The sequence below is a fragment of the Manis javanica genome, chromosome 13, assembly GCF_040802235.1.
Source record: "Manis javanica isolate MJ-LG chromosome 13, MJ_LKY, whole genome shotgun sequence".
Lineage (NCBI taxonomy): Eukaryota > Metazoa > Chordata > Mammalia > Pholidota > Manidae > Manis > Manis javanica.
Window position 1 is genome coordinate 2,396,729 of NC_133168.1, and position 20,213 is coordinate 2,416,941.

Genomic DNA, 20,213 nt, shown 5'->3' on the forward strand with positions numbered 1-20,213 from the left:
GAGACCAGGAGGCTGCTGTGGCCCAGGGTGGCCCTGCAGGGGCGGCTGGCCGGAGGCTGTTGGCCACTCTCACTGCCTCTGGGCAGCAGATCCTTTCTTGCAGGAGGAGCTCAGTGCCCCGTCTCCGTGTCCACCACTCGTCCCCACCGGAAGGGCAGAGGGGGACGGGACCAGCAGCACCGGGGTGCCGAGGACCCGCAGCGCAGGCCTCACCGGCATCTGGCAGGAGCGGAAGCTGCGGCTCCCTTGGCGCCCGTTTGCCGGGAGTCGCTGATGCTGAGATCACCTGCGGGCAGCGACCTAGCAAGTGCACGCCTAGGTATTTACCGGATGTAAATGCGCGGTACGCGGCGCAGACCCTTCCTAGAAGCTCTGTTTGGAACAGCCAGCCCCAAACTAGAAACATTCCATATGTGGACGGATAATTGAGTAGAGAAATACGTTTTTCTGTTTATCCAAAGGCTGTGGGAGGCAGCCTCCGAGGTGGCCCCGGTGACCCCCTCTGGTGCTCGCACCCTTGGGCGGCCCCCAGCACAGTGGGCCGGGTGGTCTCTGTGACCCACGCACACAACAGCAGTGACCGCCCTCCGCTTTTGAGATTAGGTTACAGAGGGCACTGCAGCTGCCGTATCAGGAACCCTCACCCACGTGTTTGCTCTTGGACTGCTTGCTACGGGGAGATCTATGCCTGAGCAGACTCTGCAGAGGCCCCCGCGCCGAGGGACAGGGACTGGCCTTTGTTCCGTCTGTGAAGGGGGCGGGAGGTCCAGCTCCAGTTGAGGCTCAGAAACTGCAGTGTTAGGCGACAGAGGGACTGCGGCCCCGTGGGAGACCCCGTGCTGGAACACCCAGCTAAGCCATGCAAGAGTCCTCTCAGAACGTGGGGGACACCATAAATGTTAGTGTTAAGTCATTAAGTTTCGGGATCATTTGTTCCGTGGCAATTGGTAACTAATGCAATAGGATTCTAAAAGTGATGGAAATAAATGAAATGCAGTTACGTATGTCAACATGGGTGAATTTTGCCAACACAATGTTGAGGGCAAGAAGCCAGCCACTGAAGACATTTTTTAATTATCTTATGATTTAAGATAAAACTAAAGTATAGTGTTTAGGAATATGTGCCTGGATAGTAAAAGAATAAAATAAACCGAGAGAGTGATTATCATAAAAGTCAGGGTGGTTGTTACCTTTGAAGGCAGACAGGGGTCGGGGGCCGCCAAGAGGGCGTCAGGGCTGTCAGTAATGTGCAGTTTCTCGGATGGTCAAGGGTATTGGTTTTGGGTAAATCATCAAGCTGTATGCTTCTGTTTACCTCCCCTGCCCCTTTTTTGTATATGTGCTGTATTTCACAATCAAAGGCTCGCAAAGAGAATGGGAGGAGTGGCCTTGGGGCAGAGGGCAGAGGGCAGAGGCTGCTCTCCAGGGGCATGCGGCAGAGAAGGGGCCGACGGCGGAGGAAGAGCTGAAAGAACTGAAATCTATTGTTTTTTAAGATGAGAGAAACAACAGTATGTTGTATTTACATAGAAGGAAACCATCTGCCTGAGAGGAGAAACTAACAGGACAGAAGAGGGCATTTCTGGAGCCCAGATCTGGAGCAGGTGGGAGGGGTGAGTCCACGCTGTGTGGTTACGGGGCCCTGGGGATCCTGAATTAGGCAGGGTTCTCCGACAAACCCAACCAGTGGGACGTGTCTATGGCTGTGCATCCTGTTAGTAAGCCCCTATCTGTATGTCTATTTTTATCTCTCTCTATATATATATATCATGTATGTATGTGTATGTGTATCTATCTTTATCTATCATCTATCATCATCTATCTATCCATCCATCATCTATCATCTATCTATCTATCTAATCTATCTATCATCTATCATCTATCTATCTATCATCATCTATCATCAATCTATCTATCTATCTATCTATCTATCTATCTATCTATCTATATCTATCTATCAATCATCTATCTATCTATCTATATCTGTCTATCATCTATCTATCATCATCTGTCTATCATCTATCTATCTATCATCTATCTATCTAAAAAACAAGACAGAAACCTAGAGAGGCAGACAGACAGACTCACTTTAAGGAACTGGCTCGCATGGTTTGGAGGATGGCAAGTTCAGATTTCCAGGCTGGGCCGGCAGGCTGGAGACCCAGGGAAGAGCCGATACAGTGAATTCAGAGGCAGTCTGGAGGGTCTTCACTTCCTGGGGAAAGTCAGTTTTTGACCTCTGGAGGCCTTCAGCTGACTAGATGAGGCCCACCCATTGTACGGAAAGGGACGCACCTGCTTTACTCAAAGTCCACTGATGTGAACATCTGTCTCATCTAAAAACTACCTTCACAACGTCAGACCAGTGTGAGGACCAGAGAACCTCGGCCCAGGCACGTGGACCTGTGCCGTTAGCCATCGTGAAGACTTGGCTGTCTGTCACCGGAGGTGGAAACCGGAGGGTTCGCGGTGAGTGTGATGTTACGACGCCCTTGCGTTGGTTTCCGCCTGGCCGTCTGCCCTCCATTCCGCCATCAGCCGGGAGAAGTCCCCCCAGCAGGGTGGGAAGGGGCGGAGGATGGAGTCATCGCGCGGATAATGTAAAACAAGACCCAAGCCCTGGATCTGTTTATTTTGAGCGCGCAGCAGAACCCCAGGAGGATTCTGAGTGGGGGTGATGTCTACTTGTATTTTCTTGCAACCTGGCAAATCTTATTTATATTGAGGGGTGGGGTCGCACGAACTCCGGGTGGTGTAACTGGAGCGGCCAGCAAGGCCTGAACCGAACACCTGCAGGAGACACGCGCCGAGACGCTGTCAGGACGCGGGGGACCTTCCCTGGGGTCATTCCGCCGGGGGATCAGTGCTGCCCCCAGAGCAGGGCGGCCCGGCCGATGCCGCGGAGGACTCCAGCTGATTCCCTCGTCCGTGAAGACACTGGAAGAGGCGGCTCGGGCGGAAGCGGGCGCCCTCTTCGTCCCTGCGCCGGCGAGCACCAGCTCCCGGAGGACTGGCCCGCAGCCCGGCTCAGCCCCCGAGTCCCTCCGGATCTCCCCGGGCCGCGCGGCGGACGGCGGCGCCTCCAGCGGTGGCCGCCAGGGGGCGCGCGGCGGGGCGGAGCCGCTCCCGAGTCCGACCGCCCCTTGGCCGTCCGGGCCGCGGGGTGCTCCTCGGCCTCGGCCCCTGGGGAGCCCTGTGGCTGGGCGCGCGGCCCGGGGGGGTCCCCGCCGTCCGGGTCCACAGCGGCCTGCGCCCGAGCCTGGGGACCACGGGGCCGTCGGGGCCTCGCTAGCGGGGGAGATGCAGCCGCGCCGCGGGGTTCATCCTGGGGACACGCACCCCCCACCGGAGCTGTCGGGGCTGTGGCCTCGGGCCGGGGGCAGGGTGACCAGGGTGGCGCACACGCAGAAGGGTGGCCGGGCTAGTGTCTGTGCACACTTACAGCGAAATATGTGCATTGAAAAAATATGAAGTATTAATCTATTAAATAGAGCATGTTTAATATATAATATCAACAATATAATTATAACCTGATATATTAATAGTATTTATTAATAACTACTATATTAACTTTATGTTATATATTTGGGACAATACTTATACCAAATATGTATTTTCCTTATTTATATTTACTATAACATATTTATATGTATTTCATATGTGTATATATATGTGTATATATACACATTTATATATCTTATATAAGCCCAAGTACAACCTTGTCTGTGACTTTTCCCCCCAAGTCTCAGCTTTCTGTCAGATTTTAAAAAGAACTGGGCATTTAATTATGGCATTAAGCTAAAACTGCTGCCCTTTGTGTCTATGGAACCTTTCTTTCGGCGGAGCTTTATTTTTATATCAATTTATTTTTATGGCCAAATCTCCCTTTTGCTATTTTAGCAGAGAGGTTTACCTCTGACTAGAACCCGCGTGAACGGGAGCTGTCCTATGGGGCAGAAATACGGGCCGGGACGTGATAGCACCTGCACAGGGCCTGTGGGAGCCGCCTGGGAGCCACTTCACACCCAGGGTCCTATGGGACACACACACACACACACACACACACGCATGCACACGCACACACACACATGCACACACGCAGTCTGGGTGTCCATTACATTTAGCTTTGGGGTCAGGGGACTCAGTCCCTCAGAAGGGTTAGTCTTAGAATCCTCGTGACACTGCTTGGCCCTGTTCCCCTCACTCCGCCATGGGATCCCCCCCAGATAGGGCTGACCCAGGTGTAGACACACTCCCCCTTGGGCCCTGGGTTACAGGAAGCCAAGGTAGCAGGTTCCAGTGTCGCCTAAACAACAGACGGGTGGTCTGGCAGCTGGAGGCTGGGCGGCCCTCATCAGGTGTCCGCAGGGCTGCCTCCTGGGGGCCGGGAGTGAGGCGCTGCCCCAGGGGCTCTCCCCGGCTGGTAGAGGGCCTCCTTCCCCTTTGTCCCCTCACATTGTCTTCCCTCTGTGCACGGCTGTCGCTATGCCCAAGCGTCTCCATTTGTAAGGACACTGGTCACCCTGAATCAGAGCCACGCTAATGACCTCGCCCTACCCTGGTCACCTCTTAATCTCAAATAAGGTCATGTTTGAGGTACTGAAGGTTAGGATTTCAACCTCTCTTTTTGGGGGAACACAACTCAGCCCGTAAGACCAAGGGAACCCTGAGGAGTGGAGGTGAAACTCGTCGGTGCCTGAGAGGCACCTCTCTGAGGGGTCCCCTCAGCAGCAGGGCCCTGGCTACCGGGCTGGTGGTTCTCGGGAGCTTCCAGGACCCCAGGTGGTGCTGGTTCCGTGGGGAAGCTCCCTGGTCCAGTGGGACACCTGGGCCTGGTTTGGGGGCCGCTGCGCTGCCGCCAGGAGAGGCGCTTCCCTGTCTGCAGGGGGCCTTCCTGCGGGGGACGGGGTGGGGGTGCTCGCCTGACGGAGGCTGCTCCCTCCCTGCAGGTGGTGGCGGGACCTTGAGCACAGCGTTCTCCACAGATTGGCCCGACGCGTGTGGCGTCCAAGTTCAGTGGAGAGCTGGTAATTGGTCCAGGAAAGAACAAGGGCAGGCGATTGGAGGATTTGAGGTAAAAATTTAATTGCATATGTAGTGGCTGCTCATAGTACTTTGGGTCTCCTGCCTTCCCACTGTGTCCTCTGACTTGGGCCACGAAAGCCCAGTGCAACTGTGCGTTTTGTCACACGATCGAAATCCAAGGATTCAAGACAATACTTTGCTTATTTCTTTCTAAGGGAGCAAAGTCACTGACGAGTTTCAAACTCAGACTTTCATCACCTTATTGTCCTCCTAAGAATTTAATGTTCTGATTAGGAACAGGAAATATCACAAGTGAGAAAAATCCCAGTTGCTCCCCTGGCTGATGGAGAAGCCCAATGTCGGCCCATCCCTCCATGACTTCCCCAGGACCACCGCCTTTCTGGCCGCTGCCGAGTCCCGTGTGCAAACAAGCTGATGGCCTGTGCCACTGCCCTCCATGGCCGGGCCCCCTGGGCAGTCCCCAGGCTCCTGCGAGGCTAACTAGGTGTCAGGGCTGCCAAGACCTGTTGTGTTAGGACAGGGTTCTGATCCATGAGCCTAATTCCAGGTGGTCCTTGTTGCCTAAGGGAGATGCTTTGTCGCTATGCTTGGGGATATGGTTTTTCAGTCTCCCCAAATCCACAGTGTGTTAGCAGTGCAAGATTTGGCCTGTGGACCGAGGGGGTGGAGGGCTAAATGCAGGGAGGGAGCACCCCTGCTGTGCCTGCCCGTGCAATTTGGGCTCCAGAGGTAGTTGTTCGGAAAACGAAGTGGATTCTGTCCTTAAAAATAAAGCTCCTTGACCAGGTGAGGAAGCCTGCGTGCAGCGGGGAGCCACAGGAGGAGCTGGGGGCTTAACACCCTTCTGCACACCTTTAAGGACGTTTGAGGCCTGTGGCTGCTAGTCGGTACCCACGGACCATTTAAGCCATCAGCTCCTGGGTACATGTGAGCACATTACTGATTTCTCCTTAGTACATTTAAGGTGAAAGGAAACTGGGGGCAGAGATATTTGGTTTAATCGCCTGGACGCATGCGCGCCACCACTCTGGTCCTGCCTCCCGTCTTTGGGGCCCACCCTCCAGGATGCACATCCCATCATGCTTTTGGGCGCCAAGCCCCCTCCATAAGCCCCACTCGCCCTCCCTCGGCCCCACGTGCTTCCTTTCTGCCAGTCTCTTCCTCCTGTTCTCTCCTCACACACATTCTCATCTGTTTCCCATCATCTAGTTGTTCTGTGTCATGGTTTGCATTTCATTTGTCAGTTTACCTCTGTCTCCCATGTACATCTAGCTTTTCATTAGCAAACACATATTCATTGCATTTTGATACTGTGTCCTTGATAGTTTCCCCTGCTCAAGGAATTTGCTATTTTCTTCTTATTTTTTTTTTTCTCTTGCTCTGGTTTTAGTCTTCTCTCTCAGGGGCAGGGAAACCAGGGTGCAGGTGCCAAGGCTGGTCAACGGGGAAGTGCCAGCAGGCCCTGGGGCCGTACCTGCCAGTCTTGAATTCTGGTGAAAGCAGGGAATGGTGAAGGCTACTTCCCACCCCTCCAGCCTGTGTTGAGAGGTTTGGGTGGGTAACACCGCCAGGGAACATGACCAGTCTCCTTCCTGCCCAGAGCGGAGCATGCCTAGAGTCTGCTGCTCTTCTGCAAAGCCCATTGCCAGGCCTGTGTGGGTAACCGTACAAGAGTCACAAGCAAAGTCTGCAAGCAGAGCAGGCAGGTTGATGATGACGTTGGTGAGAGACGGAAGTGCATTTGTGTTGGGGGAGCCGTTTTCCTGGATTGCCTTGGGTAGAGCGCCGCCTGTGTTCTGGAATATCTATCTGGAGGTCAAAGGGCAAGTCTCTGAAAGTTTCATGGTCACTGCCAACCAGGTCACCACACGCTTGGAGAAGTCAATTATAGATTTGTGTGTTTTTTAGATTTTAGACAGACGGCCTTCTCTAGGGGCCCTGGAATGAGGCTCCTGATGCTGAGAGTCTCCTGCCTTCCCCAGAGAATGTGATCCGCCTTTTTTCTCTGGCCGCCTTCAAGATTTCCTTGTTGCCTTTTCTTTTCAGCAGTTTAGAAATGACATACTTTACGTGTGATGTTTTCATTTGTTTTCTGCCTGGTGTTTCAGAGCTTCTTGGATTTGTGGTTCGGTGTCTGTAATGAATTTTGGAAAATTCTCAGTGATCAGTTCTTCCAGTATTTCTTCTGCGCCATTCTCTTCTCTTCCTCTGGAATCCCAACTGCATATATACTAGACCACTTGGTATGTCTCACGGTCAAAAAAACATAGATATGAATAAAAGGGTGAAGAATAAATACCATGAAAACACTAAAGAAAGCTGGAGTGGCTATGTTCTATTAATATCTGAGAAAGCAGCCTTCAGAATAAGGACTGTTATCAGGGACAAACAGTGACATTTCATAGTGATAAAGGGGTTAATACTCCAGAAGATGTATCAGTCCTAAATGTGTACGTGCCTAGCAAAAACTGCTAGAACTGAAAGGAGAGACAGATCCACTGTCATAGGTGGAGATGTCAATGACTGATAGAAAAAGTAGACAGAAAATCAGTAGACAGAGAAGACGGAATTATGTAATTAGCCAACTAGACCTAACTGATATTTATAGACCATTCTGTTCAACCACAGCAGAAGACACATTCTTTTCAATTGCACACAGAATATTCACCAAGACAGACCCTGTGCTGGCTTCTCTGCCAACATGCAGCGGGCGAGGGGTCCAACAGGGCAGGCCGATCGCCGCTCACCCGCTTTCCACTGTGCATTGCAGATGAGTTGCTGAGGCTCAGCCGGCCCCTCTCCCCTCGCCGCCTTCAGGTAGCCACACACTTCACCTTCAGGGGACTTTCTGGTGCTCTCGTTAATCACAGTTCCCTTCCACAGCGCTGACGCTCTGTATCTTCCTTCTCTGCTTAAATGTTTCTCCTTAGTACTCATCACCATGTAACATGTACATATTTTACTTATTTATTTTGCTTATTGTCTGCCTCCCCTTAGTAGAAGGTAGGCTCCATGAGGGTAGAGATTTTGGTCTGTTTGTTCGTGGAGCCTGAAACAGTGGTTGGCACAGAGAAGGCATTTGCTACATAGTTAGTGAATCAATGAAGGAGTGAAGATTCCCTGCTGTTCACCTACTGTAAGTCAGGAGGACATTTAGGACTCCGTGAGCATCTGATATGTTAGCTCATAAAATGCCTTATTTATTACAAAACTCCTGTCTATGATAGGTGTGTGCTAGGCACATAGTGGGTCACATGATCCCAAGCAGGACCTGATAATTGATCTGGTACAGTCTCTGCTTTCAAGGGACACCCCCACTCATTCAGGGTTCTTGGAAATCTATGACATTAGTTGTTCACCAGTGTTTAATGAATTAGTATTTCTCACTCACTCATCTACCAATTAAGTAGCATTTGTTGAGTGCCTGCTGCATGGTGGCCCTGTTCTTCATTGGACCTCTCCAAGAAAAAGAATTCCACTATCCAACTGCACAGTGACGGCTAGGTGTTTTTATAAAGAATCTGTATTAACATGGTCGTTTTTCACTATGGGTCAAAAAGCAGTGAAACCAAGCTTAAATTTAAAAAACTTTGTTTTGAAGTTTTTATTTTAATTTATGATCGACTTTCATTGCATGTTGGAGAAGTTACAACTCTGAGGTGAGATGAAATCATGCTCATAATTTTTGTGAGCTCCTCCACTCTCAGAGGTAGACGGCCCGTGATGTTCTTTATTTTCTGTTAATGACCATGCTTAACGCTTTTTATTTCGTGCTTTTTGCAATCAAAGTTGTGTACCTATCTATCTATTGAGAAAGAGATTAAAAGGCAAATAATTCTATAAGGTTTATATCAGAAATAGTTGTTCCTGTTCCCGTTCCCCACTCTCCAATGACAATCAAGTTTTTTGCTGTTACTCCTAAATTTCTTATTAACCTGCATATCTTGCCATTTCTTGATTCATTTGTGTTTTAGACATAGTGAGACCCCATCCTGAAGACCCCACCCTACTTTTTCTCCCCCCAATCCTCCCAATAAAATCAGAGCATAATTTTTAGTGAAATCAACACTTACTGATAATATTGTTTACAAATATATCTGTTACTGAGAACTGAGCCTCCCAGTGTACCAAGCGCCTGCTCCCCCTTCCCCCCCTCCCTCCGTCTTCCTCAGAGCCGACCCTCTCCATCTCCGTCTCCTGTGTTTGCTTGGATCACCAAATCACAGACTTCTCCCCAGATTATCCACTGGCGCTCTACCACTTTCTTCATGTCCAAGCATTGCTTTGTCTCCTGTTTTTATTTTTCCCCTCGGAGACATCACTCCAGGATAGCAACTCACTGGTCTCTCGCCAGAGACCCCCCCAAGCTCTCTGGGTCTCGACCTTCATCCAAAGGGGCTGCTCCCCGCCTTCAGCACTGGGGGTTAGTAAAGGGCCCATTTTCAGATGGTACTGCTGTATCCTCCTGCTGCCCAAGCAGGTGGTCCCTGCGGCCCCTGAGCCCTGAGCCGTATGGCACCTGCTCCCAGTAACTCCAGTTCCCACCTGGCCATTTCCCCAAGGCTGGGCTCTTAACTCCCGCGCCACATAACACACGTAGCCTCGAGGCAGACGGCACGGCCAGGTCGAGGCACTCTCAGCGCCCACGATACTGCTGTTGACGTGTAATTTGTTTTGTCTTAAGAATGCATCTGGTGAGTCCTAGTTCCAGGCAAGTCCTCCTCTCCAGAAGATCCCGCCCCTTTATCAGGGGGTGCAGTGCAGCCAGGCGCACCCTTGACGTCTGCGGCTCTGGCCCCTTTGTCAGCTGGCTGCCTTTTTGTGCCTTGAATCCCTGATCTTCACATTCTCCGGGGAGGCCCAGGGTCTATGTGAAAGGCTGCCCAGTCGCCCAGGCCTAACGCTTTCTGCTTCCCTTCTGTCCTGGCCCCTGGCTTCTCATGTGCTATCTTGGTTTCACCTGCGTAGACGCAGGATGCAAAACTCAGCCTCTCGTTCCATGTCTACAAGAAGCTCAACCACATCAGGCGCTTTCAGTTTCTGCGGTCTGTCCTGCAGACGGTGTGTGAGAGTGCCTTAGGGGCGAGGGTCACGCGCACAGCGCCCAGCTCCCCACCACACCCCCTTCCCCTGCCCTTCTCCCCCCGTGTCTCTGCGCCCCACCCTCTCTGAGTTAGTTGTTTTTTGCAGATTTTGGTCCTTTAGCACCCAGTCCTCTTCCTTTTTGCTAAGAGCATTGTGATTGTTGAGATATCTGCCCCTCGCCAGGTAGCTCTGTGGTGGGGGTAAAGCAGAGACCCCCTTTCCCTTCAAAGGCAGGCCCAGCTGGTCAGCAGCTCCGGGTAGCAGTCGCTGGTGCAGGCTGGGCTGGGGCCCGCTTCCAGCCAGTGAGATGGAGGGATGCTGGCAGGAGGCTCCAGGGAAGAAGCCCCCTCGCTCCTCCGTGGAGGGTGCCCGGAAGGCTCTCCTTGGCGCTTGATGTCAGTGGGGAAGTATGTGGCCTGGAAGCAGCTGGCAGCCATGTTGTGACCAGGGGGAAGCCGGGCACAGGGGGACTCAGACCAGACCTGTGGTGGTCAGCCTCCCCTGAAGCTCGCCGTTCTCCCTGCCAATGAGTGTTTAGGTCAGTTTGAGCTGTTTTTTTTTTACTGTTACCTGCAACCTTACTTCCTTCTCGGCCCCAGGACCAGTTTTCTGCGTTCAGCTTTGACCGTAAGTGAGCTTATCAAAGACACTGAAGTCAGCTGCCCTTAAGGGGAATTCATCAGCCAGCTGCTTTTTATTCCCCAACCACTGCCTTTTTATTAAAGAGAGAAAAATTTCAGACTGTGTTATCTGCATTCAGACTCAAGTTGCATTTCACGGACAACGGTTGTATTCTTGTCTTGTAACTAAGGGGCCCGTCTTGGACATCTTCTCCCAAATAAAGGCGGGTGGAGTGTCAGGCAATCAAGACTATAACCTAGAAAATGAATGTGCAGGCAACTCCCCACAGGCTATTTTCTAAACGAGATTTAGAAAAATGTGGAGTCTCTCTTAGCTGGGCCCTCTGTTATATCCTTCCTATGTTACACACACACACACACACACACACTCTTATACACTTTCCTATAGTAACTGGGCCCAGAGCAGTAACTGTTTTCAGAGAAATTGCATGTACTCTTCATCTTATTTAAAGTCTCCTCTCCTGTCTCTCCTGAGTGCATGTGCAGGTCTGGCTGAGGCCCGCTCTCTCCGGTTCTAGGAGTTTCTTGGCACTCAAGATCAGTTTCTCATGTTTGACTTGAGGGAAATATTTTAGGAGGAAAAGGACAACCTAGCAAACAGCCAGAAGTGCTTGGAGATCACTGTCTGAAGTCTTAATAAAAGTTCATTAGTTTCAAACAAACATGGCTCAAAGTTGAAGTCATCCCAAAGAGATAACATTTCGAGAGCATAAAGGAGGAGGGGGATAAGAACTAGAAATCGTCCTATCAATTTTAACAAACCAGGAATGCCACCCAGCCTAAAAGCCTAAGCTAATGTTGGTTAAGATCGGGTCACCTCCTCCACCCCTAGTTTCTATTATCCATTTGGCAGTAGCTCTGTTCATTTCCTCCTATGGGCCGGACACTGCATTACATGCTGGGAGACAGCGGAGGGCAAGAGCCCTTGGGATTTACAGCCGGGTAACTGAGGGAGGCCGCTGCCGGTGAGCCCCTCGGCTCTCCGGGCCGTCAGCTCAGGCCTGACCGCACCAACCCTGCTACTAGGCCCCATCCCCGGAGGGAGCTTCTCTGGACCTGCTACCCCCGGAACCACCAGGCCTGGAAATGAACGTTCCCACTAGGCCGATCCCTGAATATCAGCCAGGGCCACAGGCCCAGGGCCTCAAGGAGAGGCGGCCCCATCCGGAAGGAGCCATGTTCTAGACCCAGGCCCCTTCCCTCAGATGGGAGGCATTTTCATTTCCTTCGATCACCTTCTCGGCTCACCTCCTGCGTCTTCAGCACAGGGCTTTACTAATGCAGGGCTGTGACTGGCTCTAAGAGGACCCCACAGATGGTGGGGAAGGGTAGGGAGCCCGCTGGGCTGTGCTGAGCACCCTGCGTGGGCTCAAAGAGTTCGGGTGATGGGGAAGCCCAGCGGGAAGGACGGCAGGAGGGCCTGTGCCAGCTGGGGGCCGTCTTCAGGCCTCGAGCACCAGGTGAGGCCATGGCAGAGCATAGCCTGCAGCCAGTGCACAAAGGTTTTATTTTTATTTCATGGATGGAAAGGAAATTTGAGACTTAAGATTTATGAGAATTATAAGCAAGTCTGTCTGTAGGTGTGGTAACAAAAAATTCTGTTAGTCAATTCACATAGCTTTTTATTGTCACAGAAAGTAGGTCTTCTTTTGTAGAAAATAAAAAAAATAAAGATTAAGAAGATAAAAATCATTCATAATCCTATCACCAAGGGATCATTACTGTGGACACATCTCCAGCATTTTTCAAATCATTTTTTTTCAAAATAGGTTCTGTTCTGCATATGATTTTGTAACCTGCGATTATTTAGCAGCTATATACTGAGAACATCTTGTCATGTCTCTTGTGGTCTCTGGTGACATCTCTTTGGTAGTTACACTGTATCTTCTCTGCTGTGGACACAGTACAGTCGTTCACCATGATCTCTCTCTGTGGGACTTCGAGGTTGTTTCTTGCTCGTCTTCATTAGAAAAAACTGTCTACTTTTAATCTGCGAAGTCCCTGCTTGTGTACTTCAAACTAAGACCTGGCCCCACGGAGGGCAGAGCTTCTGGATGAAGAAGAGGCCGTTTGCGGGAGCCGGGGGTCTGGCACCCACTCTTTGTTCTGCCTTTCCTGTCTGACTGATCAGCTGAACCATTTCTGCCTCAGTTTCTGCTCTGGGAAAGCGGCGATCATAGCCTCAGACCTTCCATGACCCCTCCTCCGACTTTCAGGAGCCCACAGGGAGAGGGTGGCTGAGCGACGCGGAAGCAAAGTCCCGGGGAGCCTCAGGGTGGAGGGCTGGTCCCCCTCTGCTGCGCAGGCAGCGGCCTTTACAGCTTCCCTGTTCTTTCTCCACGCCCTCTGGCCCTGCTTCCGCCGGAATTGGGAGTCCAAAGCACTGGCTCACCAGGTCTTATTTTATTGAGAGAGGGTGCTTCTTGCCCCTTAGTAACCCTGGCCACAGCCACAACCACAGCTCGGTTTTCCTCCACCCCGAGACCCCGGTTTGTCCCAGCCCAGAAGATAAAGTGACCGACTGCAGTGTCGGATGCCGGAGCCACAAGGACTGTAAAGGTGGTTGGTCCCCTGCCCTTCCCCCTGTGTCATAGAAGGACAGAGATCTGACTAATGTCATTGGGTTCGCCGCAGAGCAGGACAACACCCAGTGCCAGGAGGCCATGTGGTCAGGTGATTCATCACTGTGTTTTTGGGGACAGGCTGCCTGGATGGATGGCCCCGCATTCCACCCTTTGGAGCTGTGTGACCTCGGGCAATTTCCTTAACATCCCTGTTCTAGTTTCCTTATCGAAATGAGGATGGTTCTTATCATGCTCACTTCACGGGGTTGTTGTCAATGAGATAACACATGAAATGGGCCTGTACATTGGGTTTCCCCAGGGACACGAGCGAGTTTAGTGTGATAACAAAGGTGGTTTTTGTTGGGGCATCACCCCGTCCACCTGCTGCTTGTGCTGTAACCCCAGCCCTTCACCAGCAGCTGACACTGGGATTACTCTGCAAATGGACTCGACTCTAAGTAGCTTTGCATCTGGGATGCCCACAAATTAACCTGCTCCCTCCACCGCCTCCTGCTAACCGCCAACCCAACAGCGTTGGTGTGGAGAGAGCGGAACGCGCTGCCTGTGGTCTGAGGTGGAAATGTAGCCACAGCGCCAGTGAAAATGAGCAGGGTGGTACAACCTGAGGGTCCCAGCGGGGCACAAGGTTTAGAGGGACATTAGCACAGACGGGCCCCTTTTCTTCTTAACAGATCCCTCAGCTTATATGCAGCCATCCCACCAAATTTCTTTTCTCGCACATGTTTAACTTAAATTTTTCCCAGAATTAAAAATATTTAGGACTTTTAAAAACATGGATTTAATTTCTTAAGGCCTGTAATCCTGATTGCATAAAGAGAGAAATCCCAGTAAGATTATCCATCTATCATCCATCTATCTATCTATCTATCCATGCATCTATCTTTCATCGTCATCTAACTATATTTTTTAAATCATGCCAGCTCGAGTTAATGTCCATTTTCAGCCTCACTGTGTGGCTGACCCATGATGCCAGACACACGTGACGTCAGGACAGGCTGGCGGCGCAGGCGGGGAGGTGGCACATGCAGCCCACAAGCACCAGCGTCCTGGACTCTCACCGAGTCGGGCAGCAGGGCTGCTTTTCGGGGACCAGTTTTCACTTTTCCTTTTTCAGCCACGCCTTTTACTTATTTTATAAGATTTGGGGGATATTTTTCATGACTCAAGGAGATCTATTTTATTTATCTGAAGGGACATTTTAAAGGGAAGGCTGGTCTGGCATCTCGGACCGCTCAAGGCGCTCAGCCGAGCGGGATGCGGATGCAGGATGGCGCCCGAGGCCCGGGCTGACCATAGCTGTAGCTGAGGCAGTGGCAGAGACGCCCGCCGACCGCGGTCGTCCCCGGGGCCCCGACCCATCCTCCTCCTCCTTTAATGAAACCAGTGTAGATTAAATGGACAAATAAAAAATGACCAAACTCGATCTTTCCTACGCAAAGCAAAACAGCCCATAAATTAGACGATTAAATGAACAAAAGTAGTGAATTTACTTCTTGCTCAGCAGGTACAATGTTTTGACTTCAAAAAATTTTAATTTTTTCCTATGTTTGTAAATCCAAGAGAGAGATTTCTTATGTCTTTTGAATGTGACACTGCCTATATATATTAAGAAAAACCTGAAGCTGTAATTTCAATTTTTTCACTCTTGGTAACTGTCCGAATTGTGGCATAAGCCTCGATCAGCCCTGGGTGGTGTTTAGTCCCGGCAGAGTTTGCTTGCTGCTCATCCCCAGGGGGGAGCCTGTGGGTGGCCACATATTTGTTCAGTGGGTGTTTCATCTTGTTAGAAATACTTGGGAACAATACGCCAGGGTGGGTTGAATGGAACCGCCAATGGCAGTCTTGTTCCACTTCACAAAAACAAGGAGAAGAAAAAGTCCCTTTAACAGAGTAAATTGATTTGCTACAGAGAACACGCTGGGGTGTGGGGGGTGAATAGGGGCGCTTTTCCTGCGTGAGCGCATTCCACCCCATGCAGCCCCGGCCATGTTCACATGTGCGGAAATGTTTCTGCACTTAACACACAGATGTGGAGCCCAAGTCGGGGCCCCGTGTCGGTGAACTGACCACATGTGTGGTATGCAGCATGGCGTGAATGTGCCCGAGCATGGTGTGTCCGCCTGTGTAGGCACACGCCTCTGGCAAACACAGAGTCGCTCCCGAACAGTGATGTCATTGGAATACTTTACTTCTTTCTGTTTTATTTGTCCAAAGTCAGGCATTCACTCCTTCAGATTAGCGGTATCTTAGCAGCTGGGTGCTGGCCCCCGCTGCTGCAGGACTGGGACAAAGAGATGCTGTTCCAGCCTGGTCGCTATGGCAACAGAGGAGGGGTAATGAACACCGAAATGTTGGCAACACGCATCCTGACAATTGCGACATAATTCAGGTTATTACAAGGATGCAACTATCAAAGCAGCAGAAGCGTCATTACCTGCAGCTCATGTCGGCAGAAGGCTACGCTGCACATTTCTCTTGGCTGGGCTGCTGGGAGGAAGGAAACATGAGACACACACACACATGCCTCGCTTTCTGCATGTAAAATGTGTGTGTGGTTTAAAAGCCAGTGGTTGGCTGGTTTTCCGGACATGATGTGGTTGAAGCTGTCACCGTAATGGAAATTCATCGCTGTAGCTATGTAAATCGGGTTTTCTGCCCGTGCTGAATGCATTAGTCCTCCTGAGATGTTTGCAGCCGGAGAGCAGGGCTGCTGCAGACTAACTGTGAGCTGCTAACACACGGGTGGAAGATTAGCTTTTGTAATACTCGGGTTGCATGCACCGAAAGTCATCCATCTTCTGAGTCAACATTCTCGGCCTGGTAAAGCACCTGAGCAGGGCTCCGAACCAGCATAGGTAAGGGAGACGCACAACGGGAAGGGTGTGCGCGTGAGTGACACAGGACCCTTCTCCTTCTCCTGTCAGCACGACAGGCTACCTGGGTCCGGCTTTCTGGCTTGCACGCCCACCTTTGTGGCAATGCGCGGGTGTCCTGTCTGAAAACCGCTGAGGCCGGTGGGTGACTTCAGTGCCTTCTCCTGGAAATGCAGTGTGTGATTTCTTAACCTGATCTCAGAGGGGAAGATGTAGCATAGAATTATATAGTTTATAAATTTGGGGTACATACATGTCCACTACTCTTTAACTCTGCATTGACACATGTAGAAAGTTGTTTCTTTTTCTCAAATGTGAACTCAAGGAATGAGTCAGCTTTTTCCCTTTTGTCTTGCATGATCATTTCTTTGTTTTGTTTTTTAGTTAAAAAAAACAACAACAACATTGTCATATGGTCTTGGGATAAAAATATTTACCTAAAATTTACTTATTAAAACTGATGCCTTATGAACACACAAGAGTAGTTTTTTAAATTGAATTTTATTTTTTATATCCCAGAAGGAATATTTTATGTCTTTGTGCTGGTTTTTCCCAATTTCCCGGGGCAGCTGAGAATACTGTTTTTAGTAGTTGCTGATGCTGGTTTTGGGAAAAAAACCCGGTGACTGTGGAGTGCCAGGAGGCATTTTTCCAAGTTCCATTACAGTCGCTGTCTTCCCATGTGGGGCGTGTGACTTGAACGGGGCAGCGGGAAGCTTCGCCTCCAGGGTGCCTGCTGAGCGGGCCAGGATGGGAGGGGTGAGGGACAGACCACACGTGAGTCATTGGACCGATAGTTGAGGTGCTAAGTCAAAGTTCTTCCTCCACCTGTAAGTAAACGGGAGGTGCCGCGTGGTCTTGTGCCTCAATTCTGCGCCCTGCCCGGAGGGCTAGACAGCAGCTTTCTGAGGAAGTGGCTTTTTGGACGGCCTCAGACTGTGGTGCCTGAGAAAGTGAAGCAGGCGCTGCGGCCGGGGGATGTTTGTTGTGTGTCTTCTGGGCTCTTCTTCCAACCAGAGGAAACATTTCTGGAGAGTGAGAGACATAGTTGCTTTTTTTTCCTGTAACACTTAAAAAATAAAAAGAACATTTGGGCTGAAAGCATAAAAATAACTACAAGGAATTTACAGTGTGACAAAGTAAACTACCTAGGGGTACAGTATTTGTGAGGAGCATTTTTTGTGTGGCTTGGTGGAAACTAGCCTGAAAAAGTGGGGGGTATTTGAGCAGCAGCAGCTGGGTGAAGATTACCTAAAAAGCAGGAGCGATCATCTCCCCTCAAATCAAGTGTTAATGTAGAATCTTCGATTTTAGGGAAGTTGTTTGGTGGCTTCAGAACCTTCCCCTTGAAACATATTTGTAACAAATGTTTAAGGAGATTTGAACGTGATTTCTTTAGCTCTTTCAATTGTGTATGTGGAGAGACTCTGATATTTTGGTATATTTATCAGGCTGCTTGATTTGCAGGATATTAAGAAAAGTGCAAATCCTGTGAAAATCCAGTTATTTTATGTTTAACATGCATTTCTTCCGTGTGCCACCAAAATTACTTTTATTTTTCTGCACAAAACAAAACAAAACAAAATGAATGAATAATAATAGAAATAAAAGAAGACAATAAAAGAAACAGGAGCAAGAGGCTTTCGGTCATTGACTTGCTTCTGGTGCCGGGTTTTCGAGGCAAACAGAACCAGCAGACGCAGTTTCACTTTCTGGCTCTTGGCTTCTGGGCTGGGGTCTCAGGTGTGGCCGCGGGCAAGGCAAGCCGGCCAGCTGCCGGAAACAAGCCAGCCTCAAGGACTGTCCCCCCACATCAGAACTTAAACTGAAAGTTCAAAACAGCAGTGACTTTCAAAATGTTAAGTCATATTTGCATATTGTAGAAATTGAAGCGATGCCCCAAAGTACAAAGATAGACTTTTTTAAGTGTTTACACCTTAAAAGATGTGAAAATCACAAGCAAATAACGGTCTCCTAAGGTGGTGGCTTTATTTATATTTTCATCTCAAATTTGGATCTCAAATAGTTCAACAAATTTAAGGAACCCTCTTGAAGTTCCCTAAAGTCACAAGGAATGCTCGGAGAGAATAACCTTTATGTATATTCGGGGAGCTGGATTTTAGAGTGTTTTGAAGGTCTGTTTACAAACCTAAATAGGTTTGGCATGGCTGGAGATCACATCACCCACATACTCGCCCTCCTGGCACCTTAGAAGGGACACAGGTTCAGGCTTGGCACTTGCTTCTTGCAGGGCGCTGTCTGCCCGAGTCTGTGCCCCTGGGGCCCTCAGTGTAGCACTGCACCAGGTGGCCGGGTCTTGCTCACCGCAATCCACACGTCCTCGGGAAAGCAGGAGGCGACGCTGACCCTGGTCGGGGTGGAGGCCTCAGACCCCGTGCGCCTGCAGTTTCGTCCCATGCCACCTCTCTTGCACCCAGCCTCCCCCTTCGTCTGGGGGTGGTGTGGGACAGAAGAGGAAAGGCCTTCTTCCCCTCCAATTAGCCAAGAACGTGAACTTCGGTGTAACGTTCTGGAGATGACGTCTGCGGAGGCAGTCTTTCCTGGTGTGGGCACACGTGTTCTTAATTTTGGTGGGCAAACTGGACATTTCTGGGAAGGAGGCAGCTCTGTTTGCCTCCTTGGACATCTTACTTCTTAACCCAGAGATCTCCCAAAAGGCTAGTTTGAGATTTATATCATGTTTTTAATGTTTTTATTGCCTTCAAAGGCAGACAGGTGGGGAGAGATGAGGGGGATTAGAAACAGCCCCTGGGAGAAAAATCAAATGGTTTGACACATATATAATGTAACAGAAGCCCCTACTGTGCCTAGTAAATTACTCTAAATTTTAATTAATGAGTCACAAAAGCCACACCATAAGCTTTAAAAATTACCCCTTTACCAATAAGGTGATAATTAACTCTCACAGGAATTAGCAATTCTCTTAGCCCAGGGCAATATGCAACCTCCTAAATTCTCTGGAATGCTGCCAACGTTAAACAATTGGTCTTTTGGCAAACCTACTGGATTTTCACTCGAACATCTATTGTGACATTTTCCAACACAGTTCAAGACCGTCGACATCGCCCGAATCGTGGCAGAATCTCCAGAGGGAAAGAGGCTGAGAGTGTTCGGATCACATTCGAATCTGTCGGCTCCTTTCTTCATTCTCCTTTTCTACCTTTCCCCGCAAACCTCTGCGCTCCCAGAGCGCCAGACCCTGGTCTCTGCTGCAAGTCTGCCGCAGATCGCCGCGGCGCGTCCTGCGTGTGCCCGGGTGCCTATGCCGAGCGCGAGCCTGGCCCTACACCCACGGTGCTCTAAGGGCTTTTCATGCCTGCATTCTGCTCAGTTTCAGTTCTGACCGGGGTTCTTCCTTCATATTTCTGCAAATTCTCACCCAAGGCTTGTCAGATGCAGAGATTTAGATTAAGAACTCAAAGCAGAGGAGTCACTGGCAGAAGGGCCATTTTGGGTGCATTTACAGCTGCTTGAAGTTTGCCTTATTCTGACCTCTGTGCACCGCTCGCTCAGAAGGCAGGCCTCTCTTCCCTCTAGGGCCTTCAGAGGTTGGCACTGGGGGCTCTGCTGCTCCTCGCCCTGAGGCCCAGGATGCTGGGGACGTGGCCCCCTGCTGGGTGACGCTGGCCGTTCTGACACAGTCGGGAACATCCCTGCCTTAGGGGCCCACAGAGGCAAGTGGCCGGCAGGCAGGGCCTGTGCGCTCTGCAGTCACTCGGCTCGTCTCAGGCACTTGGCTGCCACCGAGGGGACCAAACCCCCCCTGCTCGTCGCAGTGATTACTTTGTGGACTCATATTTTAGGACAGAAAGGGATTTATTCCCCAGTGGCAGTCCTCACTTGGTATTAAGCTGAAAAGTGAGCCCGCCGAGTCTGTGTGACTCCCTCGATCAACAGGAATACATCAGATCCACAGCGCAGGCTCTGGGACGGCGTGGTCACCGTCTGACAGCTTCCACGGA

The 20,213-nt window shown here is 50.4% G+C and overlaps 1 protein-coding gene across 4 annotated transcripts in view; it reads left to right on the forward strand.

Moving 5' to 3' along the window:
• The first annotated feature begins 1,454 nt into the window (after positions 1–1,454).
• The window catches only part of SCML4 (Scm polycomb group protein like 4), a 78,921-nt gene continuing 60,162 nt past the window's right edge, over positions 1,455–20,213 (forward strand). Inside the window, exons 1-3 of one of the 4 annotated variants that reach the window (XM_037012227.2) lie at positions 1,455–1,613; positions 2,362–2,469; positions 4,950–5,074. The gene's annotated coding sequence lies outside the window, so the exon portion shown is untranslated. Of the gene's footprint in view, positions 1,614–2,361; positions 2,470–4,949; positions 5,075–15,689; positions 16,213–20,213 lie in introns of those variants that run through there. The other 3 variants (XM_037012228.2, XM_037012225.2, XM_037012229.2) reach the window with 3 other exon arrangements.